At 43.2% G+C, this 26,587-nt stretch overlaps 1 long non-coding RNA gene across 1 annotated transcript in view; it reads right to left on the bottom strand.

Annotated features, from left to right (window-relative positions):
* Nucleotides 1-26,539, bottom strand: part of LOC128575850 (uncharacterized) — a 37,494-nt gene extending 10,955 nt beyond the window's left edge. The window contains exons 1-2 of the long non-coding RNA XR_008377185.1: nt 26,448-26,539; nt 17,241-17,378 (exon numbers count right to left, since the gene is read on the bottom strand). This is a non-coding gene — a long non-coding RNA (uncharacterized LOC128575850). The remainder of the gene's footprint in view (nt 1-17,240; nt 17,379-26,447) is intronic.
* Between the last annotated feature and the right edge of the window lie 48 nt (nt 26,540-26,587).

Raw genomic sequence — 26,587 nt, 5'->3', positions numbered from 1 at the left:
TGGAGCGTCACTTGTCAATTGCAGTGGCAGGAATACTGTGATTACATACGTTCTTCATGTACTAACTCACCGACTTCTGAAAAATTTGGTGCTGTATTAGTCAAAGTTCTTTTGTTGTAAGAGGCAGAAACCAACCCTGATTAGCTTAAGCAAGAAGGGGAGCTTTATCTTACCTTATCAATTTTTTTTTGGGGGGGGGGACAGAATATTACTCTGGGTAGAGTGCCATGGCATCATCATAGCTCATAGCAACCTCAGACTCCTGGGCTCAAGCAATCCTCTTCAGCCACCTGAGTAGCTAGGACTGCAGATGCCCATCACATCCAGCTCGTTTTCTCTATTTTTAGTAGAGATAGGGTCTTGCTCTTGCTCAGGCTGGTCTAGATGTCCTGAGCTCAGGCAGTCCACCTTCCTCTGCCTCCCAGAGTGCTAGGATTACAGGCATGAGCCACCCTGTCTGGCCTTTTTATTTGTTTGTGGGGTTTGTTTATTTTTTGTTTTTGCTTTTGTTTGAGACAGAGTCTCACTATGTCACCCTTGGTAGACTGCCGTGGCATTACAGCTCACAGCAACCTCAAACTCTTCAGCTTAAGCAATTTTCTTGTCTCTGCCTTCCTAGTACCTGGGACTACAGGTGCCCACCATAATGCTCGGCTATGTTTTTTTAGAGACATGGTATTAGTATGTTGCCCAGGCTAGAGTGCCATGGTGTCAGCCTAGCTCACAGCAACCTCAAACTCCTGGGCTCAAGTGATTCCCCTGCCTCCCCCTCCTAAGTAGCTGGGCATATAGGCTCCAGCTACAACACTAAGCTAGATTTTGTAATTTTTATTTTATTTATTTTGAGACAGAATCTCACTTTGTCACCCTCAGTAGAGTGCTGTGCGGTCACAGCTCACAGCAACCTCAAAATCTTGGGCTCAAGCGATTCTCTTATCTCAGCCTCCCAAGCAGCTGGACTACAGGTGCCCGCCACCACACCTGGCTATTTTTAGAGAAGTCTCGCTCTGGCTCAGGCTGGGCAATCCACCCGCCTTGGCCTCCCAAGTGCTGGGATTACAGGCATGAGCCACCATGCCCAGCCTAAGCCTGAGACCTTTGATTATGGCACTGATGGTTGTAAATTCCACCATTCAGGTTACACACTCCTAGGAAGTTATTTAAAGAAGAGCTACTTGGCTTTCCAATAGAATGATACCTTTCTTTTTTTTTTTTTTATTGTTAAATCATAGCTGTGTACATTAGTGCAATCAAGGGGTACAATGTGCAGGTTTCATACACAATCTGAAATATTCTCATCAAACTGTTCAACGTAGCCTTCATGGCATTTTCTTAGTTACTGTATGTAGGCATTTGTATTCTGCATTTAGTAAGTTTTGCCTGTACTCATTCTAAGATGCACCATAGATGTGGGATACCTTCCTTATTTCATGTAACATTTTTATTTCTACAGAGATCGAGTCTTTTTCTCTATTAACCCCTAACAACAACAACAATAACAACCACAAGCTAGGTTTCTGTCCCCAACCTTGAGAATTTCTACTTTCCATTTACATGCTCATTCCAATTATTTTTTAGTGCCAGTTATGTGCCAAGCAATGTGGTAGGTGCTGTGTGTGCAACAAAAACCGCAGGCCTGGTCTGTGCTCTCAGGTGTTATTGCCTAATCCAGCTTAGAATTTGAGGCAAGTAAAATTCTAAACAGTTTTGGCGAGGAGAATGAGAATAAAGGGGAAAAAAGAGGAAAGTGAAAAAAGGTTTGTTGGCTATTTTTTGTGGGAAACCTGCAGAAAGAGGAAACAGAGAAGTAACATCTTGGATCTATTTGAAATAACCCATAGATAGAATTCATGACTGCTTATTAATATATTAATCATGAGAGTAACATCTTCCATCTCACATCCCGCTAGGAAAAAAGTACATTGTGACATAAATCACCCGAGTCTAGGCAGACTTGGCTGAAAAGCAACTAGCATCAGCAACAGCCCCGGTACTTCACGGCTACGTTCTCCAGCGTGTCCGTGGAGTTCACTGCCTCATCCCCTTAACAATCAATCCATTGCAAATGCAATTTGATTCAGCTGATAAATCCATCTGAGCCTTAGCATGCTTATTTAATCAGAACACAGCTAAGTTTTTGTCTATCCTAAAAGTAAATCAAATTTTTTACAAGCCCTATTTTTCCTCTGTGACAGGAACAAATTTGGCAGATTCAAAGAAGAGCAGGGAGTCCAAGTTGCTGGATTAGCATAAAGAAGAGGGAGGGTTCTAGGGATGAGGTCAGAGAGGTGGGCCAAGTCCCTGAGGCTTTGAAAATGTGGGCAAAGACTATATATATATTATATATAATATATATAACGTTATACATATATTATATATAACTAGGTTTATATGTGTGTGTGTATACATATATATATATATTTTTTTCTTTTAGAGACAAAGTCTCACTTGGTCACCTCAGTAGAGTGCTGTGGTGTCACAGCTCACAGCAACCTCCAGCTCTTGGGCTTAGGCAATTCTCTTGCCTCAGCCTCCCAAGTAGCTGGGATGACAGGCACCTACTACAACACCGGGCTATTTTTTCGTTGGAGTTTGGCCGGGGGCGGGTTCGAACCCATCACCCTCAGTATATGGGGCTGGCGCCCTACCCACTGAGCCACAGGCGCCGCCAAAGACTAGGTTTATAATTCTAAATGCAATGGGAAAGCCAGACTCAGTGGCCCCTGCCTGTAATCCTAACATTTTGGAAGGACGAGACAAGGGGATCACTTGAGACCAGGACATTGAGACCAATCTGAGCAAAAAAGCAAGACTCTATCTCTCTGAGAAATAGAAAAATTAGGCTCGATGCCTGTAGCACAGTGGTTATGGTGCCAGCCATATGCACCGAGGGTGGTGGGTTCGAACCCAGCCCAGGCCAGCTAAACAACAATGACAACTGCAACAAAAAAAATATCCAGGTGTTGTGGCAGTCACCTGTAATCCCAGCTAGTTGGGAGGCTGAGGCAAAGGAATCACTTAAGCCCAAGAGATGCAAGTTGCTGTGAGTTGTGACGCCACGACACCAGAGCACTCTACTGAGGGTGACATAGTAAGACTCTGCCTCAGGAGAAAAAAAAAAAGAAATAGAAAAATTAGCCCGGCCTGTAGTCCTGGCTACCGGGAAGGCTGAGGCAAGAGGATCACTTGAGCCCGGGTGTCTGAGGTTGTAGTGAACTATACAGATGCTACTGCACCCTAACCTTGATGACAGAGTGAGTTCCTATCTCAATAAATAAATAGATGCAATGGGAAGCCATGGTAGGGTTTTACTTTGATTAATGATAAGATTTGATTTACAGGTCATGGTGGCTCACTATTATAATCCTAGCTTTCTGGGAGGTTGATAAACTTAGGAGTTTGAGGCCTGAGCAAGAGTGAGACCCTATCTCTACCAATAATAAAAAAAATTATCTGAGCATGGTAGTGCACACCTGTAGTCCCAGCTACTTGGGAGGCTGAAGCAGAGGATCACTTCAGCCAATGATTTTGAGGTTGCTGTGAACTATGACAGCACAGCACTCTACCTGGGGTGAAAAAATGAGATTCTGTCTCAAAAACAACAACAGAAACCCATGGGTTCCTAGGTGAGATCTCCAAGGAAATCAACATAAGTGAACACAGATGAAGAAAAGGCCAAGGACTGAGTCCTAATGTGCTTCAACAATTAGCAGCTTTGGAAGGAGTGACCAGTGAAGTGGGAAAAACAGGGGAAGACTGAGGATAAGGAGAGGCTGATCGTTGGATCACAGGCTGTTAAGAGGTCAGGCAAGATGGGAACTGAGAGCTGACCACTGGATCTGGCTGGGTAGAGGTCACTGTTGAACCATTTTTTTTTCCTTTTCAGAGATGTGGTCTTGCTGTGTTGCAGGCTGGCCTCAAACTCTTAGACACAAGTGATCTCCTAACTCAGCTTCCCGAGTAGCTGGGACTGCAGGCCACACCACCATGCCTGGCTCACTGTTTTGTTTTGTTTTGTTTTTTTGAGACAGAGTCTCACTTTTGTCACCCTTGGTAGAGTGCTGTGGCATCAAAGCACATAGCAACCTTGAACTCAAGGGCATAAGCAATTCTCTTGCCTCAACTTTCCAAGTAGCTGGGATGACAGGCACCCGCCACAATGCCCGGCTATTTTTTTTTTTTTTTTTTGAGAGACGAGGTCTCGCCCTGGCTCAGGCTGGTCTCAAACCTGTGAGCTTCAGCGATCCACCCACCTTGGCCTCCCAAGTGCTGGGTGAATTACACTCACTGTTGCTCTTGACAAAAGTAGTGGAGGAATCATTTGTTCCAGCATTCCATTTAGTGCAATGCTGGAATGGAGTGAGTTAAAATGCTGGGATGCTGAAAACGGAGTGAGTCAAGTTGAAAATGTGAGGTGACAAAGTGAAGACAGTAAAAATAGATATTTTTAAATGGACTCTCAATGATAGGAAGTAGGAGAATGTGGCATTAGTTGAAGGGAGATGAGGACACCAGAGAGAATTTATATCCTGCTGTCTGCTGCTGGGAATGATCAAGACAGAAAAGAAGACCGGCGCAGTGGCTCTCGCCTGTAAGCCCAGCACTCTGGGAGGCTGAGGCAGGAGGATCCCTTGAGCTCAAGAGTTCAAGACCAGCTTGAGCAGGAGCAAGACCCTGTCTCTACTAAAAATAGAAAAATTATCTGGGCATTACGGTGTGTGCCTGTAGTCCCAGCTAGTTGGGAGGCTGAGGCAAGAGGACAGCTTGAACCCAGAAGTCTGAGGTTGCTGTGAACTAGGCTGATGCCACAGCACTCTAGCCTGGGGCAACAGAATGAGACTCTGTCTCCAAACAAAACAAAACAAAATGAGAAACAATTGTGGATGCAGGGAATCTTGCTGGAAAGACAAGAGCTAATGCACATAGGAAATGTTGGCTTCAGATGGGAGTGCTGATGTTTGTGCAAGGTAACAGATGCTGGAAGGCTAATAGATTTAGTGAAGAAAAATGAGATTTTTTTTTCCCCCTATTGCTTCTATTTTCTCAACTCTACAGGGTAGTCATTACCTAAAGGTAAGAAGTGGAGTAGGAGCCGGGCGTTGTGGCCCAGACCTGTAATCCCAGCACTCAGGCCGTGGATGTATTGCCTGAGCTCATAGGTTCAAGACCAGCCTGAGCCAGAGCAAAACCCCATTTCTAAATAGCCGGGTGGTGCGGTGGGAGCCTGTAGTCCTAGAAACTTGGGAGGCTGAGGCAAGAGAATCACTTGAGCCCGAGAGTTTGAGGTAGCTGTGAGCTGTGACCCCACGGCACTCTACCAACAGCGACAAAGTGAGATTCTGTCTCAAAAAAAAAAAAAAAGAAGTGGAATAGGGATGTTTGAGGTTTGAAAATAAAAAAAGAAGGTGTGAAATAATTATCTAGGAGAGTGGGAAAGACCAGGGAAATGTAGCAAGATGATTAAACAGGCTAAGAAATGATTTGAAAACTGTAGTTAAAACTTCTTTGATGTAAGACCCATCAATGTAGCTGCATATTTTTCTCCAGCCATGTTCAATTGCTCAGTGTTGACCAAAAGTGGATATAGAATTATATTTAAGATGGAGAGTAAGAGGGACTGTTGCTGAGGGAGGCAGTAAGGAGAAAGACAGCCACGTAAATGACAGTGAAGACGCCGTAGTCACTGGATTGGCTGCTCCAAGGGCAGGTTGGGAGTAGCCATGAAGGTAGAGGTAGGAGGAGCTAACTGTTCATAAGAATGTGGAATTCTGAAATAGAAGTCAAGATTTTCGAAGGTGATATAGTTATGTGCTCATAATAAATTCTCATATATCAAGATATATGACCATGGTGGTATCTTACTGAAATGGAATGGAAGAAAATGATATTGGAAGGGGCCAGGTGCAATGACTCCCAACGTAATCCCAGCACTTGGGAGGCCGAGGCAGGTGGATTGCCTGAGCTCATGAATTCGAGACCAGCCTGGGCAAGAGTGAGAACACTGTCTTTAAAAAAAGCTGGGTGTCGTGATGGGCACCTGTAGTCCCAGCTACAAGTGCGGCTAAGGGCCGCTGAGAATCACCTAAGCCCAAGGGTGCTGTGAGCTGTGACACCACAGCACTCTACCAAGGGTGACAAAGTGAGACTCTGTCTTAGAAAGAAAAGAAAAGAAAATTAGAAGTGAAAAGGTTAAGGAACAGATAGGGTGGGTGTTTACAGGGATAATGTTTGCAGATGCTAACATCACTAATCACAAAATCCCTTTTGACTGAGAACTTCCCCAGGATTTCCCCTTTCCCAGGCATTCTTGTCTGGAGGCAAATTTAAAGGTGTAGTTATACACCTACCTTCTAAATGGGAGATGCACTGAATCTCTCAGAGATACTGAATATTATTGCTGATAATTTCTTCCATCATTATTGCATTTTATAGGAAACCAGACATGCTATGAATAATTTCATTTCATTTTTTCTGATTGTAGTCTTTTTGTTGTTGTTTGCTTTTTGAGACAGAATCTCATTCTGTCGCCTTGGGTAGAGTGCTATGACATCATAGCTCACATCGTGCTCACTGGCAAGTGGCAGCCCTGCTAGCTAAAGGGCTCCCCTTCCATCCTGCTGAGGGTGGTATGACAGTGGGGAGAGGACTGATGTGATCACCGCCAACAGAGTTCATGGGCTTTGTTTAAATCTTCCTGAGCCTTTCTACAGATAATTCCATTCAGCCATCAAGAACACATCCCTTTGGGGCAGTGCCTGTTGCTCAGTGAGTACAGCCCCGGCCCCATATACGGAGGGTAGCAGGTTCAAACCCGGCCCCTGCCAAACTGCAACAAAAAAATAGCTGGGCGTCGTGGTGGGCGCCTGTAGTCCCAGGTGCTTGGAAGGCTGAGGCAAGAGAATCGCCTAAGCCCAGAAGTTGGAGGTTGCTGTGAGCTGTGTGATGCCACAGTACTCTACTGAGGGCGGTAAAGTAAGACTCTGTCTCTACAAAAAAAAACGACATCCCTTTGAAAAATTCCTTCCAAAGGCCTATGCTGCTTGCTCCCAGGCACATCAATCAATCGCCAGAGGTTGGCATTGGTCTTTCCTAGATCACACCAGTGAACATTGACCTGATATACTGGCTCTGTCCCTAAGGATGTAAATCACTACGGGAAAAAAAAAAAACCTTATAATTGATGTTTCTTAAACTCCTTAAATTCCACAATAAAAAAACAGCATAGATGAAAGTAACAACTGTTTGTAGTGTATTATTTTCTTTTTGCCAGTTGCAATCTTAATTCCCAGCATTATTATCAAACACATATTAACATTTCACAATTAATCTGGATATACTTTAAAAATACAAAGCAGCTCAACCTAAATGAAATTAGCAACAGTTTTGAAAAACAAAACAAGACAAAAAGGAGAGAAAACTTATAGGCTGCTCAGTGTTCATTCAACAAAGAACTCTGCTGGATAAATAGGAGGAGGACTGTAGTTTAAAGAATTGAAACTGCATGTCCCAACAAGCTAAAAGCTTTTAAAAGAGCCTGAGCAGAACAGCCTTTTATCTCACCCCAACGCTCTTAACATAAATTCATGACACAGAATGATGTTTGCAACAATGGGTGTTTTATGTTAAGATTTCAAGACCAAGGTGGTTATGCTTATTACTGGAGTTTGGAATGCCAGATGGCTGCACTCACGCACTGATTAAACATGCCCAAGTCTTGTTGGGACTCAACACATACTTAATGCAGGTGGTCAAAGCAGACAATTTTAAAATATAGTATTGTTAAATTGATTTTGAATGAGTCTTAATGAAAGCTAAGTTCAAAATAGAGAGGAGAAGTAGATGAAAAATAAAATTTGATTAAAAAGATTTTAATAGAGGCCAGGCATAGTGGCTGTAATCCTAGCACTCTGGGAGGTCAAGGTAGGTGGATTGCCTGAGCTCTGGAATTCGAGACCAGCCTCAGCAAGAGCAAGACCCAGTCTCTACTAAAAATAGAAAAACTAGTGGGGCATTGTGGCAGGTGCCTGTAGTCGCAGCTAGTCAGGACACTGAGGCAAGAGCATTGCTCAAACACAGGAGTTTGAGGTTGCTGTGAGCTGTAATGCCATGGCACTCTACCCAGGGCTACAGAGTGAGACTTTGTTTTAAAAAAAAAAAAGGACTTGAACTAAAAAGGTTATATAAAAGTTCAAAATAGATGACTCTGGTGTGCCCAACCTTCTCCATTTTTATAATGCCACCTATATACATAGTACAGTCATTACTCCCAAGGAGAGAAGTTTCCTTTCCAGATTTTTTTTCCTCCTCAAGTCCTTTCCCAAAGCTGCTGCCAAAATCAACTTCCTCTGTTGCCATTCTGACAGTGTCACTCACTCCCTCCCTAACATTCCCTTTAATGGGCTCTGATGGTCTTTGTGCGAGAGAGGCGGACTTCTTGGTCAGCCGTTAGGACAAACACACAATTCCTGCCTGGGTTTCTTGAAGGCTCCAGCCTATTTTTTACAAATCCACATGTCATTTCCCTCTCTATGTAGGCTGACCATCAGCAAATTGACTTCTTTATGGTTGTTAATGTTGAAACATTTGAGTTTTCATCAATAAGAGGTCCTTATTTTAACTCTCTCCGCCCCTCCTCATCCTTCTCCCAACAGAAAAAACGTACACACTAAAAGTGTCTGGAGCTATCTGCCTTATTCAAATGTCCCCTGGAAACTGATTATTTTTGAAGAACTGCAGGAGAAATCATCCATATTGAAAATTTTTGTCTAAGTATCCTGGTGTTGTGGTAGACACCTGTAGTCCAGCTACTTGGGAAGCTGAGGCAAGAGGATTGCTCAAGTGTGAGAGTTTGAAGCTGCTGAGAGCTCTGATGCTAGGGCACTCTACCCAGGGCAACAGAGTGACAATCTGCCAAAAAAGAAAAGAAAAGAAAATGTTTGCCTAAAAACTAAACAGCATCAAAACCAAAATACTCTTCTTCTTCTTTTTTTAATAGAGTCAGAGTCTCATTTTATTGCCCTCGGTCACAGCTCACAGCAACCTCCAACTCCTGGGCTTAGGCGATTCTCTTGCCTCAACCTCCTGAGCAGCTGGGACTACAGGCATCCGCCACAATGCCCGGCTATTTTTTTGTTGTTGCAGTTGGCCAGGGCCAGGTTTGAACCTGCCACCCTCAATATATGGGGCTGGCGCCCAACCCACTGAATCACAGGCACGGCCCAAAACCAAAATACTCTTAATGGATAAAAATAATACTGTGGAATTTCCCTAAGAAGGGAAAAGCTTTTCAGAATGAGTCACAGGAAAAAATATCTAATATTGTTATCATGGGCAACTTCTAGGAAAAGGTTCTCCAGATTCTCTGAAACAGCACCAATGCTGTTGGTGCTGTTTTTCATCTTTTTTTTCTAAACCTAGAAGACCTGAATGCAAGCCCCAGATTGGTTATTTGCAAATTCTTTAATTTTGGTTTTTAATCTCTTCAAGCATCAGCTTCTTGTTTGTAAAGCTTTTTTGACCATTCAATGGTATTTGTAAAGTAAAACATGCTATTCAAACACAAGATGTTATTATTACTTCCTTCAACTGTTCCCTGTTGACTGGGAACTTTCCCAGGATTTCCCCTTTCCCAGGCATTCTTGTCTGGAGGCAAATTTCAAGGTGTTGTTATACACTTATCTTCTAAATAGGAGACACACTAAATCTCTCAGAGATGCTGAATATTATTGCTGATAATTTCTTCCATCATTATTGCATTTTATACGAAACCAGACATGCTATTAATAATTTCAGGGTGGTGCCTGTGGCTCAAGAAGTAGGGCGCCAGTCCCACATGCCAGAGGTGGTGGGTTCAAACCCAGCCCTGGCCAAAAAACCACAAAAAAAAAAAAAAAAAAAGAGAAAAAAAATAATTTCATTTCATCTGATTGTAGCTTTTTTATTTATTTATTTATTTTCTTGAGACAGAGCCTCAAGCTATTGCCCTGGGTAGAGTGCTATGGCATCACAGCTCACAGCAACCTTCAACTCCTGGGCTCAAGTGATTCTCCTGCCTCCGCCTCCCAGGTAGTTGGGACTACAGGTGCCCACCACCATGCCCAGATATTTTTTAGTTGCAGCTGTCATTGTTGTTTTTCAGGCCCCGGCTGGATTCGAACCCCCCAGGTCAGGTGTATGTGGCTGGTGCCTTACCAGCCTTTTTTTTTTTTTATGTTTTAGAGACAGAGTCTCATTTGTCGCCCTCGGTAGAGTGCTATGGCATCACTGTTCACAGCAACCTCCAGCTGTTGGGATTAGGTGATTCTCTTGCCTCAGCCTTCAAGTAGCTGGGACTACAGGCACCTGCCACAATGCCAGGCTATTTTTTTGTTGCAGTTTGGCTGGGGCCGGGTTCGAACTGGCCACCCTCAGTATATGGGGCCAGTGCTCTACTTACTGAGCCACAGGCACGGCCCATGAATATATATATATATGTGCAGGGTTTTTTTGGCCGGGGCTGGGTTTGAACCCACCACCTCCAGGATATGGGGTCAGCGCCCTACTCCTCGAGCCATAGGTGCCGTCTGTGATTATATTTTTTTGTTTGTTTGTTTTTTGTAGAGACAGAGTCTCACTTTATCACCCTGGGTAGAATGCCATGGCATCACAGCTCACAGCAACCTCCAACTCCGGGACTTAGGCGATTCTCCTGCCTCAGCCTCCCGAGTAACTGGGACTACAGGTGCCCACCACAACGCCCGGCTATTTTTTGGTTGCAGTTCTACCGCGGCCGAGTTTGAACCTGCCACCCTTGATATATGGGGCTGGTGCCTACTTGTTTGTTTGTTTTTTTGAGACAGAGTCTCATTCTGTTGCCTTGGGTAGAGTGCCATGGCATCATAGCTCACAGCAACCTCAAACTCCTGGGCTCAAGTGATCCTCTCGCTTCAGCCTCCCAACTAGCTGGGGCTACGGGTGTCTCCCTACAACATATCTAGCTAATTTTTCTATTTTTAGTAGAGACAGGGTTTCAATCTTGCTCAGATTGGTCTTGAACTTCTGAGTTCAAGCAATCCACCCACCTCGACCTCCCAGAGTGCTAGGATTACAGGCATGAGCCACTACACCTGGCTGTGATTAGTTTTTTTTTTTGTGGTTTTGGCCAGGGCTGGGTTTGAACCCGCCACCTCCGGCATGTGGGACCGGCGCCCTACTCCTTGAGCCACAGGCGCCGCCGTCTGCTGTGATTAGTTTTAAAAATATAGAAAGTATAAAAAAGAAAGTAAAATCTTTCAATAACTTCACCATCAAAGAAACAACTATTACAATTTTGATTTTTTTCCCAAATTTTTAATGCATATGCATAACCTTTATGAACTATATGCTGCGTGCAAGGTGCTTTACACAAATTATTCAATTTATTCTTAAAAACAACCTTGTGTGGTGGCTACTATTATCTTCTACCTCTCCCAGGAGAAAAATAATCACTTCAGAGGGATGGATTTGCCAAAGCTCATGTGCCAAAGGTGACCCTTCCATGAGGGTTGGGGATTGTGGAAGTTACTTGATCAAGTTAAGAAGGTGAGTCCTTACTGTTAAGCACTCCATTATTCTATCTACAATACTATGATCACATTATGCCACTTTTATCATTTACAAGAAACAGTCACCATTTTACTGTGTTATTAGGTATTTGCTTAATACTTAAAACATTATTTTTAACACTTTTTAAAAATGTGAGACACCCCATGATTGCATTAATGTACACAGCTATGATTTAATTAAAAAATTTTTTTTGAGACAGAGTCTCATTTTGTTGCCCAGGCTAGAGTGCCATGGCATCAGACTAGGTCACAGCAACCTCAGACTCCTGGGCATAAGCAACCCTCCAGCCTCAGCCTCCCAAGTGGCTGGGACTGCAGGTGTCTGCCACAACACCTACCTAATTTTTTTTATTTTTTTAAATAGAGATGCAGCTCTCACTCTTGCTCAGACTGGTCCCAAACTCCTGAGCTAAAGGGATTCCCCTTCTTCAGCCTCCCTGAGTGCTAGGATTACAGATGTGAGCTATAACACGTGGCCTTAAAACCTTATTTTTAATAACCTTTGTTGTAGGAATGAGTCATGCTCTCTTGTGAGATACTTGTTATTTCCAATTTTTCACTATCATAGTCCCTTTTTAAAAGTAACTATATCTATATGCTCAATAGAAAGCAAAAATCCCCTGTATACCATTCTTCAAAGAGAAACTCTTCATGTGCACATTCTCTCTCTCTGAGCGAATCACTCCTAACAGTATATATTCCGCCAGGATCATTGTCTTATTTTCATTTTATTCCTTTTGTTGTTGTTGTTTTTGTTTTTTTTTTGAGACAAAGTCTCACTTTGTTGCCCCCGGTAGAGTGTCTTGGTGTCACAGCTCACAGCAACCTCAGACTCTTGGGATCAAGCAATTCTCTTGCCTCAGCCTCCCAAGTAGCTGGGACTACAGGCACCTGCCACAATGCCTAGCTATTTAGAAATGGGGTCTTGCTCTTGCTCGGGCTGGTCTCAAACCTGTGAGCTCAGGCGATCCACCTGCCTCAGCCTCCCAGACTGCTAGGATTACAGGCATGAGCCACTGTGCCTGGCCTCATTTCATTGTTTGAGGGAAGCAGGGCGGTGCCTATGGCTCAGTGGGTAGGGCGCCGGCCTATATACTGAGGGTGGCGGGTTCCAACCCAGCCCTGGCCAGCTAAAACCAGCAACGAGAGTTGCAACAAAAAGAAAATAGCCAGGCGTTGTGGCAGGCACCCGAGGCATGAGAATCGCTTATGCCCAAGAGTTGGAGGTTGCTGTGAGCTGTGACGGTACAGCACTCTACTGAGGGTTACAAAATGAGACTCTGTCTCAAAAAAAAAAAGGGGGAAGGAAGAAAGGGAGGGAGGGAAATTGTCTGATATATGCCCTGCATCTTGCCTGTTATCTTTGCAGCATTTTATGGACATCTTTCCATATTGGTCCATGTGTTAATCAGGACTCTTCCTGTAGCAAGAATGAGCCACCAGTTCAAACCAGATTAAGAAAGGATTTCTTTTATGAAAAGTCCAGGGGTAGATCTACCCCCCAAGTGCAGCTGGGGCCCAGCACTCTAAAGACAGCACAGAGAAACTCCCTCTCCCTCTCTTCCATTCTGGTCTCTGCCTCTGCACTTCGGCTGCCTTTCCAGGCAGGCACCAGCAGTCTAGCACTCCCAATAGAAGGAGGCAGTCCAAGTCCAAGTCTAAGAATGGTTGACCATCAGCCCAGCTTGAGTTGTGGGTCATAGTTAGAAGTGAGGCATGGAATCAGCCCTAACCTTACCACAATAACTAAAGTGAGCAACATTTTCTTTTGCAAAGAAAAGTCAGGGCATTGCTACCAAAAGAAGGGAGAACTGTGGCTGGACAACTGCAAAGATGAATGTCTGCTGTGCATGTAGGTCTGCTCATGCTGTGAGTTGGTTATTTATTTTTTAACTTGACAATTGGGTCATAATTTAGTTCAGCTATTCTTACCAAATAGTCCAAACTGGTATTTTTATACTTACTTTTTTTTATTATAAGCTTCTTTAGCATTCAACTGATTTCATGTATGTTATGTAATAGATCACGGCACCATTTCATCATTTCTAATCCTATATGTCTTCTCATTAATTTAGCAGTGTTTCATATACAGGTAAGTAATCTGCGTGTTATGGATTGAGATGTTTCCTTTTCTGCGCCCCCCAAAAGATATATTGAAGTTCTAACTCTTACTACCTCAGAATGTGACTCTATTTGAAATCAGAGTCTTTACAGAGGTAATCAAGTTAAAATGACATCATTCGGGTGGGACCTAATCTAATATGATTAGCATCCTCATAAAAATGGGTAATTTGGATAAGTAATAGACACGCACAGAGGAAGACAACGTGAGGCACACAGAGGGAGACAGGACGCAGGGCGAGTGACAGCTACAAGCCAAGGAACACTAGGGAAGGTGGCCAACACCGGAAGTCAGGGGAAGCAAGGAAGGATTCTTCCCTAGAGCTGTCAGGGAAGAGAGAGCGTGGCCCTGCCAAAACCTTGACTGTGGACTTCTAGCCTCACGAACCATGAGACCATAAATTTCTGTTGTTTTAAGCCACCCAATTTTGGTACTTTGTTATGACATCCCCAGAAAATGAATACAGTGTGCTTATACTTCCTGGAAGACTCTGCTTTAAAATATCAGTGAAAGGGCGGAGCCTGTGGCTCAGTGAGTAGGGCACCGGCCCCATATACCGAGGGTGGCGGGTTCAAACCCGGCCCCGGCCAAACTGCAACAAAAAGAAAATAGCCGGGCGTTGTGGTGGGCGCCTGTAGTCCCAGCTGCTCGGGAGGCTGAGGCAAGAGAATCGCGTAAGCCCAAGAGCTGGAGGTTGCTGTGAGCTGTGTGATGCCACGGCACTCTACTGAGGGCAGTAAAGTGAGACTCTGTCTCTACAAAAAAAAAAAAAAAAAAAAAAAAATCAGTGAAATAGGCTGGGCGAAGTGGTTCATGCTGGTAATCCTAGCACTCTTATGAGGCTGAGGCAGGCGAGTGGAGTACTTGAGCTCAAGAGTTTGAGAGCAGCCTGCGCAAGAGTGACACCCCCTGTCTACTAAAAAAGAAAATAGCCAGGTGCCTGAAGTCCCAGCTACACAGAACGCTGAGGCAAAAGAATCAGCTGAGCCCAAGAGTTTGGGGTTGCTGTGAGCTATGATGCCACAGCACTCTACCCAGGGTGACAGAGTGAGACTCTGTCTCAAAAAATAAAATAAAATAAAAGTCTGTGAAATACAAATAAACACAATGATATCATTACTTTATGTCAAAAAGATTGGTAAGAATCAAAAAGCTGGGTAAAGGCCAGATGCAGTAGCTCATTGCCTATAATCCCAGTATTCTGGGAGGCCAAGGTGGGAGGATTCTTTGAGCTCAGGAGTTCGAGACTAGCCTGAGCAAGAGCGAAACTATCTCTACTAAAAACAGAAAAATTAGCTGGGCGTGTGATGAATGTCTGTAGTCCTAGCTGCTTGGGAGGCTGAGGCAGGAGAATTGCCTCAGAATTGAGGCAATTGAGGTTGATATAGAGAAACTGGCCTAAAGCTGTTAATATTTTAGATTTCTCCTGAGGCCATGGCACTCTAGCCCAGGCAATAAAGGGAAGCTCTGTCTAAAAACACAAACCAAAAAAAAAAAAAAAAAGAAAAAAAGAAAGCTGGATAAAGGCAAGGTGTTGTTGGAGATGTGGAGACACATAAGAAATCTCATAGCCAGGAAAGGTGGCTCACGCCTGTGATCTCAGCACTTGGGAGGCTGAGGCAGGAGCATTGCCTGAGCAACAGTGAGACCCCAGCTCTAAAAAATACCAGGGCGTTGTGGCAGGCACCTGTAGTCCCAGCTACTTGGGAGGCTGAGGCTAGATAATTACGTAAGCCTAAGAGTTTGAGGTTGCTGTGAGCTGTGATGCCAAGGCAATCTAGTGAGGGTGACACAGTAGAGACTCGCTCAAAAAAAACAAAAAAAATCTTATGCACTCCTGGTAGAAGCACAGTTGGGGAGCAGTTATTCTAGAGCCCAGTTTGGGTGTGCTTAGTCCAGCAAAGAACACACACAGCTGTTCTGCTCCCGGGTGCACACATCCCAAGGAATTCTCATACAGGTCTAGAAGGGAGGTGATCAGGAATGTATGTCGTGTCACTAACCGTGGTGAGAGGTTAGCAGCAGCCGTGTGCTGCCTAGGTGAGTGTAGGGGTGGATGCCCACCGTCTAGCTGTGAGAAAGAAGATTTTGCATTCAGTAACAACATGCATGATTTCAGAAACATAGTCCTGCCTTAAAGATAGGAAGGAAGGAGGGAGGGAGGGACAGATGAAGGAAGGGAAGGAAGAAAATTTGAAATACCAGCTTATCTGAGCAGCCAGGGCTGAGGACCCACTCTATAAAACACCACAGTAGAGGGCGGCACCTGTGGCTCAGTGAGTAGGGCGCTGGCCCCATATGCCGAGGGTGGCGGGTTCAAACCTAGCCACGGCCAAACTGCAACAAAAAAATAGCCGAGCATTGTGGCGGGCGCCTGTAGTCCCAGCTGCTCGGGAGGCTGAGGCAAGAGAATCGCAGAAGCCCAAGAGTTAGAGGTTGCTGTGAGCCGTGTGACGCCACGGCACTCTACCAAGGGCTATACAGTGAGACTCTGTCTCTACAAAAAAAAAAAAAAAAAAATCACAGTAGAAAATCAGGAAATGACATTGTAGCAGAAGCCACAGAAAGGTAGCTTCATATGATTACGATTATCAGTATCAAATGCTGCTGAGATAGAAAAATAAGATATAAAAAGTATTCATTTAATTTAGCAACTAGGAGGTCATTACAGACCTCCATAGAAGAGGTTCAGAGGGGAAGTGGAGGTAAAGGCAATAGTTTGAGGAAAAAATGGAAGTGGGACACTGGAGATATGAAGAGTAGACTTGATTTTCCAGAATAACAGATAATCGTCCACTTGACAGACCATCCTGACAGTCAAGCCATAGCTCTATGTGACAGAGACAGTGGCAGGTTTAAAATGTGTCCAAGAGACTTTGATATTCTATTCAAAAAGTGGAACCTGGCCAGGCCCAGTGGCTCACGCCTCTAAGAGGCCAAGGCAAGTTTAGAGTTTTTTAGAAGAAAGTACAATTTTAATATAGTGTTTCCCTTTCTTAAAAAGTGCATACTTGTTTTTGGCCCCCTCTGTATAAGCCCAAGTGCAGATGAGCAGGCACATGTTATGATAAAAGCCTGTGGCTTCTGATTGCACCTGTTAAAGGCTCTTTCAAAAAATATCACAGGAGGCTGGGCACAGTGACTCATGCCTGTAATTCCAGTACTTGGGAGGCCAAGGCAGGTGGATTGCTGAGCTCACAGGTTCAAGACCAGCCTGAGCAAGAGCAAGACACCTGGTCTTTAAAAATTAGCTGGCTGTTGTGGCAAGCTACGTGAGAGGCAGAGGAAAGAGAATCACTTGAGCCCAAAAGTTTGAGGTTGCTGTGAGCTATGATGACATCATGGCATGCTACCCAGGGTAACAAAGTAAGACTCTGTTGTAGAGGATGCCAAGAGCCAGACAACCTCTGAGCAAGATAATTTGCAGCTGGGGGCGGAACCCTCGGGCAATTTGTCCGCAGGTGTTCCTTGAGGAGAAAGAGCCTGAGCCCATGGCGATCCTTAGGCACATAGTCATTGTCTAATACTCCCCTCACCTGTCTTATACTGTCTCAGTAAAAAGCAGATTGCTCGGGGCTACCCAGCCGTCTCCTGCAAGCTTGTACTTCTAATCCATTTCACATCTGGTTCCTTCCTGCAGCAATTGAAACCAGGGCCATAGGGGCAGCGACACTCTGTCTCAAAAAAAAAAAAAAGGAGATTTTTCTAGTATATCCTATGCTTTTCATTTAACTAAACATTTTAAAGAGCTTGGCATGCATGGTGCTGTTGATATAAATGGGAGAGGGAGGAAACCTCTCTACATGTAAGAATCAGTACTGTGGACAAAACAGGGCTGTAAATAATCGTAGTGTGATAAAGCATTATCATAAAAGCATATGAAAATGCTACAAAAACTAATACTGAGAAAAACAGAATTTTCAGAGTATATTAAACATGTAGCCAGTATTAATTTCCTGTGGTTTAATATTCTGAGGTAGTAAGCTCTGTAAATCCCATGATATAACATCTTAAGAATGTGAAAATCTTCATTTTCCTCAAAGACAAGCAAATACTATATTTGTCTTTTGGTGAATTTGAGGTTGATATAGAGAAACTGGCCTAAAGCTGTTAATATTTTAGATTTCTAGCCTGTGATCTTCTAAGTTCTCTGTAATGGACACCAAACTTGCTTCTGTATCAGAAAGTATTTGGCTCTTACGTCAAAATTTGAAAAACATTTTTTTATTTGATATCTGTACTTAAGAGGAACTCATGAATAACTATTTAAATATTTACTATTGGCCCGGCTTTTAAACATTTGATGGGAGTTGTAAAAAAATACATATTTTAACCTTTTGGAGAATAAACTTTAAGACCCATTCTCTTAGAAGTTATTATAAAGTGAATTAGGCACTTCATGGTTCTAATCTCATAAAAAAATAATTTCAAAATTGAGATTGATGTGTAGGACCCAGCTGCAAAAAAATTCAAACTCAGCTACATGCAGCTGCACTGTGGTTCCCCTAATTCATCTAACAGCTCTTAGTGGGTTCTGTAAGTGACGTTAGGAAAGCACAGCAGATGTGCAAGATGGCTCCCGAAACCTAGAGTGGGACAGATGGCTCTCTGGTTGATTGACAGCACAAGGAGCACTGCAGCGAGGGTCACCTCCTGCGGAGGGTTTTTCCCTCCCTGCTTCTCCCTGAAAGTGAATCTGACATACAAGAAAGAAAAGCCAGGGACGGCTGTTCAGAAAGTCTGTCCTTCTCCACTCCCGCTGCTTTACTTGACTATTTACAAAAAAAAAAAAGTCTTTCTTCAGATGGATTTGGAGAACATTCTCCTGAGCAAAGTACTGCAAGATTGGAAAAACAAGCATCAAATGTACTGAATACTAATTCGAAACTAGAAGATTAACAATCACAGACCCACATGAGAGATAATCTCAATTAAACTCAAGAAAGGGCGGGCGCCCGTAGCTCAGTGGTTAGGGTGCTAGCCACATGCTTCAGGGCTGGTGGGTTCAAATCCAGCCTAGGCCTACTAAACAAAACAAACAAACAAACAATAGCCAGGCCTTGTGGTGGGCACCTGTAGTCCCAGCTACTAAGGAGGCTGAGGCAAGATACTCTCTTGAGCCCAAGAGTTGGAGGTTGCTGTAAGCTATCATGCTATCATGCCACAGCACTCTATTGAGGGTGACAAAGTGAGACTCTGTCTCAAAAAAATTAAATGAATAAATAAACTCAAGAAAGGTGGAGGACAGGAGGGGATTCAGCAGCTCCCCATCCAGTGGGGAGTTCACAGATACACGGCACACTCCCTGGGTGCAGGACATAACTGTAACTCTGCTCTTTACTCTCATGTGTAAATTATATAACCCAATGGTTTGTACAGTCATATTAACCTGAAATTTAAAAAATGGGGGAAAAGTCTTTCTTTAGATATTCATTGTAGTGAAAGGATTCTCTGTAATAGAAAGAATCATCTAGATGTGGAAAAATTCTCTTTAACCTTTGACTCAGAGACAACTCTTGGTCTAGTTATAGCAAAGCAGACAGATTTGTATTTGAACACAATATTCAGGATGCTAGAGATAGAGCTAAGATTAAGGAAAGAACAAAGAGATAATATAATCTGTAAAACAGCATTGATTAGAACTGAAATATTTCATCACTGGAAGTCCTATATTGCCCTTAAAAATAAACTTTCTTAGCTGGGTGCAGTGACTCACTCCTGTAATTCTAACAGTCTGGGAGGCCAAGGCAGGTGGATCACGTGTGCTCAGGAGTATGAGACTAGGCTGAGAAAGATCGAGACCCCCAACTTTACTAAAAATAGAAATACCGGGGCATTGTGGCAGGTTCCTGTAGTCCCAGCTACTGGCAGGCTGAGGCAGTAGGATCGCTTGAGCCCAAGAGTTTTGAGGTTGCTGTGACCTATGACGCCATAGCACTGTATCCAGAGTAACAGAGTGAGACTCTTATCTCCAAAAAAATAAAAACATAAAAATAAAATAAACTTTCTTGCTTTAAGTTTTAGTTAGGAAGCTGGACAAAGTATTTTCTTTTTTTTTTTTTTATTGTTGGGGATTCATTGAGGGTACAATAAGCCAGGTTACACTGATTGCAATTGTTAGGTAAAGTCCCTCTTTGGACAAAGTATTTTCAATGGTTCACCAAAAGTGGTTCTAAATTAACAGTCTTCTTTTACTATCAATTACTTCTTTCCTACCCCTCTTCAACTCCATTGCCCGTAATTTCAAATACTCTCTCGCCAGTATCCTCAATTGCCTGGTCTTTCTATCACAAATGTGTGATCTGGCCTCTATTCTGTAACTTGCATTATAATTTTTACTACCTTCTTTCTCCTTGTCAGCCCTTCTCCCATTTATGCTGATTTATTTATCTGTACACTATTCCATCTCTCTCTCCTCAGGAATTCTATGCCAGTATGTGCAAATCCTTTCTATATTATGGCACTTATATAAAAACGACAATACTTGTGCAATTCACTAGAACAAACTAGAGGAGACTAGGACATGTATATAAGGCTTGGAAAATATATGTAGTAATTGTGATTAAAAATACAAAATTCAAAGGAGAATAATAAGTAGTAAGTTTCATTAAAACTTGGGCTTGCTTCTCAAAATTCAACTTTTTTTTTTAGACAGAGCCTCACTCTGTTACCCTGGCTAGATCATAGCTTAGAGCAACCTTGGACTTCAAGGTTCAAGTGATCCTCCTGCCTCAGCCTCCTGAGTAGCAGAGACAATAGGGGCCCACCACAATACCCAGCTAGTTTTTCTATTTTTAGTAGAGGCAGGGTCTCACTCTTGCTCAGGCTGGTCTTGAACTCCTGAGCTCAAGGGATCTACCTGCCTCGGCCTCCCAGAGTACTAGGATTATATGTGTGAACAAAATGCAACTTTTTAATATTAGGCTAAAATTTGAAACAGCTATAGAACTTTCCTTTTTTAAATAACCTCTCTGAATTCTTAATAGTTTCAATTAGTGAGAAATTTGTTTTCTTTTCTTTTTTTTTTTTTTTGAGACAGAGTCTTACTATCAATTGCTGTGGCATCACAGCTCACAGCAACCTCAAACTCTTCGGGCTTAAGCAATTCTCTTGCCTCAGCCTCCCAAGTAGTTGGGACTACAGACACCTGCCACAACACCCAGCTATTTGTTACTGCAGTTGTCATTGTTTTTTTTAGCTGGCCCGGGTCGGCTTCAAACCCACCAGCCTTGGTGTATGTGGCTGGCGCTGTAACCACTGTGCTACAGATGCCGAGCCTCTTTTCTTTTTTTTTAAGCCAGAGTCTCACTTTTGTTGCCCTTGTTAGAGTGCTGTGGCATCATAACTCACAGCAACCTCAAACTCCTGGACGCATGCGATTCTCTTGCCTCAGCCTCCCACGTAGCTGGGACTACAGGCACCTGCCATAACACCTGGCTATTTTTTAGAGATGGGTCTCACTCTTGCCCAGGGTGGTCTCCTACTCCTGAGTTCAAGAAGTCCACCTGCCTCAGCATCCCATAATGCTAGGATTATAGGTGTGGCCTAATTAATAAGAAATTTTGAATACAATAACCACTCAATATTTATTTTTGAAATGTCATCAAAGATTCTAACAATTTTTCTTTCTTTTTCATTAACAAATGGAATAGAAATGTTGTGACTGTCCAAGTGAATTTTGAATCCAAATGAATCTTTTTGTTTCAAGTATATGAAAAGAATGATAAGACTCTAATTTGCATTGTTAGAGCAGATCCCCCAATTGGCCTAAACACCACAGAAAGGGCTTATCAACTATAAAAGATCAGACATGCCCAACTAATGGGAAGGCTGAGGGTTGCTCCCTGGGGCTATGCCCTGGAGCCTCACCTGCTGGGAGCTCCTGTCCGGATTCCTGTGCTCCCACTCTGCCAGCTGCACCCTGAGGTGCCCACCGTGCATTCGGGGCTTCTGGAACATGAACATCACCAGCAGCTCCATAGGCTCCTTGTCCACAATAGGCAACAAGGTGGCTGAATTTTCTAAGATTTAGGATGGAGGAGGAGTGTTGAATATTGCCTGTCACTCTCTTTAGCTGCCGAGTACATGGGCATGCCATTGGAGTTTGTTCCTTCCAAGCATGACTAAGAGGACCCCACAGATTATTGTTCTAAATGTAGGTGACTCTGCCCATAGTCTGCCCCAAAGGCCCAGGGAATGGATCCATAGCTTGCAAGATACCTATAACACATCCGTGGGAATGCTAGTTAAGAAATCTGACTTATGCTATTAAATTATCCCTTTACCTTCCCATATTTTTAACCCTTCTCTTTACTATTATTATTCTTATTTTTTGGAGACAAAGTTTCCCTTCATTATCCTGGGTAGAGTGTCATGGCATCATAGCTCACGGCAACCCCAAACTCCGTAACCCTCCTCTTGACTGATTCTTTTCCTTTGCCATTTATAAGCAAACCTCTCCAGGATTAAAAAGTAAACATATTGAGGTGATAGATAGCTACATATGCTGATTTAATCATTCCATATTGTATCAAAATATCACACTGTACACAATGAACATATACAATGGTACCAATTAAAACTAATAATACAAGCAAAAAATCAAAAATTAACCCTTGTCCATTCCTTATTTTTCCCTCCAGCTACAACTGTCTTGCTTTTTCCAAACAGCTAAATTCTTAGAAAATCTATACTTTTTCCATATTATCCCCACTCTTTTCTCAACCCATTGTAATCTAGAACTTTGTCACCCTTGGTAGAGCGCTGTGGTGTCACAGCTCACAGTAACTTCCAGCTGTTGGGCTTAGCTGATTCTCTTGCCTCAGCCTCCCAAGTAGCTGGGACTACAGGCACCCGCCACAATGCCCGGCTATTTTTTTGTTGCAGTTTGGCTGGGGCCAGATTCTAACCCACCACATTCAGTATATGGGTCTGGCACTCTACTCACTGAGCCACAGGCACTGCCCAACCTCAAACTCTTGGGCTCAAGTGATTCTCTTGCCTCAGCCTCCCAAATAGCTGGGACTATAGGCACCCACCACAACGCTCTATTTTTAGAGACAGGGTCTGGCTCTTGCTCAGGCTGGTCTGGAACTCATAAGCTTAAGCAATCCACCCACCTTAGCCTCCTAGTGTAATATAGATTTTGATGAAACTACACTTACAAAAGTTATAAATAACGTGTTACTGCTGTATTTAATGGATAGTTCTCAGTTCACATCAGCATTTGATATGATTGATCATTTTATCTATCTTGGAACATTCTTTTCCCTTGGCTTCTATGACATTTCATTTTGAACAATAAATAGGTATTAAATTGGATAGTTTGGCAGACTGATAAAACACAATATCTGACCTTAAGGAACATAAATAGTAATATACTGAATAATTACCATAAGGGAAGTTCATTTGAAAAAAAACCTTTTGCTTGACCCTAATATCAAGTAGAAGTTTAGCATATTGATTTAATTTATATGAATTAATGAGTACCTTGAACTACTATTATTATTATTATTATTTGAGACAGAGTCTCACTCTGTTGCCCTGGGTAGAGTGCTGTGGTATCATAGCTCATAGCAACATCAAACTCCTTAGCTTAAGCAACCCTACTGTTTCAGCCTCGCAGAATGCTAGGATTACAGGACTGAGCCACAGCACCTGGTCTTATAATTAATTTTTAAAAACAAGTATTTCTAACAAGTGGAAATTCCTTATCATAACATTTCATTAGCTCTTAACTCAATGGAGGTATTGTGAAGACTATTGATTTAATTTAATCTGGGTAGATTGATTTCTGGTTATTTCACAGTTAAAGATTAGAAGATCAAGGTTGTGGTTTGGCTAATAATTTCTGCAGCCTATGTCCAACAAATGTGGATCAATTTCCAGAAAGTCTTTGGATCTTATCCAACTAATATTTGAAACATTTGACTGTGGCAGTACTCAAATTAGCTAAGGACTCAATAACCTCTAAAAGTAAGTGTGGCCAGCCAGGCATGGTGGCTCATGCCTATAATCCTAGCACTCTGGGAGGCCCAAGCAGGTAGATTACTTGAGCTCAGGAGTTTGAGACCAGCCCCAGCAAGAGCAAGACCCAGTCTCCACTAAAAATAGAAAAACTAGCTGGGCATCATGGTGGGTGCTTGTGGTTCCAGCTATTCGGGAGCCTGAGGAAGGAGGATCACCTGAGCCCAGAAGTCTGAGGTTGCTGTGAGCTATGACACCAGAGCACTCTAGCTTGGGGCAACAGAGTAATACTCTGTCTCCTAAGAAAAAAAGAAAAGAAAATAGAAAAACTAGCTGAGTATTGTGGAGCATGCCCAGCTCTATGGGAGGCTGAGGCAAAAGGATCTCACGAGCCCAAGAGTTTAAGGTTGCTGTGTACTATGATGATGCCACAGTACTCTACTCAGGGTGACAGGGTGTGACTCTTGTCTCAAAAAAAAAGTAAGTACTTTCTTTTTTTTTTTTAATTTTATTTTTTATTTTTTATTTTGGCCGGGGCTAGGTTTGAACCCGCCACCTCCGGCATATGGGACCAGTGCCCTACTCCTTGAGCCACAGGCGCCACCCAAAAGTAAGTACTTTCTTAAAAAAAAAAAAAAAACTCTAAATGCCAGCACAAATGCAAAATGACTTGAGTGTTTTAGACTCTTATTTGTTTTCATAGAAAGCGCTCCCTTTCATCGACAGAAACCTACTTTGTAGATTGACTAATTGCTGAGGAATTGGTGGGCATCAGCAAATATAATCATCAATCTACTATGTCATGTAGTAGGTAAAGTAAATATAAAGGATATGATAAAATTTGGCCAGTCCCAGTGGCTCATGCCTGTATTCATAGCACTCTGAGAGGTGGAGGTGGGAGGACTGCTTGTGGTCAGGAGATCGAGAATAGCAAAGGAGACCCCCATCTCTACTAAAAATAGAAAAATTAGCTGAGTGGCAGGGTGCTCACCAGTAGTCTCAAATACTCAGGCAGCTAAGGCAGAAGCATTGCTTGAACCCAGAAGTCTGAGGTTGCTGTGAGCTAGGCTGAGGCCCTGGCACTCGAGCTCTAGACCAAGTGACAGAGTAAGACTCTGTGAAAAAAAAAAAAAAAAAAGATAAAACTAGATTTTGGAATCTTACAATTGGGTCAGAGAGCAGAGAAAAAGCAGATTTTGCCTTAGCATAAAGCTTACTCAAAATGTCTTCTAATTTTCTTATTTTGTTTCCTCTCTACAAAAATATACTCAACAAATTCATTTAAGAAATATTTATCAATTTCATATGATATGCCAATCACTTTGATGCTAGATAAATATGGCTTCTGCTTTCACGTACCTTTTATTTTAGTGAGGAGAGGCAGAGAATACACAAATAATTGTTATAGACCCTGATAAATGCTATGAAAAGAATATACAAGGTAACATGGAGAATGGCTGTGATACCATTTTAATTGGATGGTCAAGGAAGCCCTCTCTGATGTGGTGATATCCACTGAAATTTGAGACAAGAAACCATGTGAACATCTGGAAGAACAGAGTTCTAGAAGAAGGAACAGCAATTGCAAAGAGCGTGGCCCTAGAAAGCACTTAGTATATTCCTAGGAACAAAATGAAAATAATTACTAATATTATCTGATGAATATATTTGGTCATATAAAGATTTATAAGCCAGGGTCTAAATCCCCAAAGAGTTCTGTGTAAAAAGATTACAACACAGCGCAGAACTACATTACAGGGAGAGAAGTATGTACAAGCTGAAGACTGGGAAAGAAGCGAGATTCACTCTCTGGGGTGTGTTTCAAGGACGGCTTCCCAAAGGAGGGGCCGTAAATGCAGGATTTTGAAGTATCGGTGGACTTGACAAGGCAGGGAGCAAGGTTGTGGTGGGGGAGCAGCCTACTGGGAACAGACAACGCGAAGGCCCAGTCTGTTTCTTCCAGGTAGACACTGCAATAAAACAAGTGACAGTAGAGGCACAGAGGCCAGGTCACTCAGTGCACGATGCGAGCTCTCAAAGGATTCCAAGGACGGGATCACAGGGCTAGATCTGTGTTTTAAATGGCTATTTTGCTCAAATATGTCTGTGGGTGAATACATTTGGGGCACTCTGGAGGCAGTGAAAAAGATGAAGTGAGGATGGGGCAAAGGTGCTCAGAAGGAGATGAGGAGTGGATAAAACGGGAAGGACTGTGTGCGTTCACTGTTGAATCACCAAAACCTTCCAGTGCTCGGCCCATAGCAGGCACTCAAAAATACCAGCGGAACTAATGACAAGCGAATACACGGTGAGTGGCTGGGTGTGGCAGCTGGCTATCTGATGAACAGAAGTCACGAGCACCAAATTGGTGGATGTTAACAGAGTGAGTACGTAAGCCCTTTCTAGATGTGTTGTTTTAATCCTATCCTCACAACTTTGTGAAGTATTATTTCCCTTTTTCATATGAAAAAAACCTGAGGCTCAGAAAGGTAACCTATCCTGCGTGAAGTTGTACAACTAGTTACAAATGAGACTCAGATCTGACAGGAAACCCAGGGCGCATGCTTAAAAACGGCTTTGTAGTACTTAGCCTAGACGAGAGGTTCAAAGAATGAAATAAATTGCTTATATACTCAAGCCTAAAAACAAGGAATCCAAGACAGTCAGTGACTTTCCAACAAGGGGAATAAAAGGAGGGCCCAGGACGTCCCTGCCAGTCCGTCACCCGAAGATCAGAGAGGTTCGTCACAACGGCCCCAAAGTCGCAGGGAGGGTACCTGGCGGGGAAGAGCGAGTCCGGGCTCCCCGCCCACCGCAGTCGCCAGCGCAGCCGCAGTGCAGCTCGTCAGGGCCGGGGCCTGAGAGCGAAGGGAGGGTCAGGGAAAGGAAGGCGGGGCTGGTAGGCGCAGGCGCGGGC

Source organism: Nycticebus coucang, chromosome 23 (assembly GCF_027406575.1).
Source record: "Nycticebus coucang isolate mNycCou1 chromosome 23, mNycCou1.pri, whole genome shotgun sequence".
Lineage (NCBI taxonomy): Eukaryota > Metazoa > Chordata > Mammalia > Primates > Lorisidae > Nycticebus > Nycticebus coucang.
This window is presented reverse-complemented; position numbering and strand designations above follow the sequence as displayed.